The following is a 1,088-nucleotide window of genomic DNA, read 5'->3' as shown; positions in this document are numbered from 1 at the left end:
CGTGTAGTTTTTTTTTTTTTACCTTTGCATTTGCCATTGTAATTAAACTGTGGGATATTTTTCCTAATGAGATTTATTTTCTTATTTCTCAAGAGAGGGAAAATTACAGTTTAGTTAAGGTCTAGAAGAGGTTTTATGGAACGAATACCCGTGGTGCTGAACCCCTGGTTGGAAGCCTTAAGTGCATGTGGGAACTCAGAGCCAGGGATTGGGCTTTCTTTTTTGAACTCCATTGCTTGACTGGAATTTGGAGCTTTGGGATCAAGTGATTAAACTTCATAAAGCTGTAAAATTCTCTATATTAATAAGAATGCTCTTTTAGGAGACTATTAGCTCAAAATAAAAATGGGTTATATTTTGTGTAAAGCAGCTACAGAGTGAATAATTAGAGTGCACCTATATTCAACTTTTTTTTTTTTTTTTCTGGAAACTTCCAATCTTTTTTTCCCTCTTTTTTAGTGAAAAGATCTTCTCATTACTTGGATAGAAAAATTCAGAAGATTGTAGATTCCACCCTCTCTCCTATATCCTCACTCCTGTGCATACATAATCTATTGTACTTTCGCCTTATTACCTTTTAATAGAGTTTAATTATTGTAAATCATACATATGGAATAGAAATCTGATGTATGGCTTTTAGTAACTGTTTTTTTTTTTTTTTTTTTTAAACTGCCTTTCTTAAATTTTTTTTCCAAGAATTTTTAGGGGAATATGTTGGAAGAGTTCTCCTTTACAGCTGCATGTGCATGCTGTGTGATGAAATTGTGAGCCAGAGTATTTAAGGCCTGGAGCCTAAGAGCTGGTGAAAGGCAGGAAAATTATGAAATGGCTCTAAGGCAGGAGGTAAACAAATACAAAAAAAAAGAGATTTAGAAATTGCTAGAGTTTTCTTACCTATAAAGCAGCCATAGATACTCCCTCTGCCACCTGCACTGAGCTGATGTGGGGGGGTCACAAAACCACAATAGTTGCACAGTAAGAGCTGGGGCTAAGCAGTACCTTATGTTTTAAATCCCACTTGTTATCATGTGTAACCTGACAAATTAATAACTTGAAGAAAATTCTGTTGAATGTTTTATTTGTGTAAT

The sequence above is a fragment of the Meleagris gallopavo genome, chromosome 2 (assembly GCF_905368555.1).
Source record: "Meleagris gallopavo chromosome 2, MGAL_WU_HG_1.1, whole genome shotgun sequence".
NCBI classification, from domain to species: domain Eukaryota; kingdom Metazoa; phylum Chordata; class Aves; order Galliformes; family Phasianidae; genus Meleagris; species Meleagris gallopavo.
Note: the sequence above shows the minus strand (reverse complement) of the source record.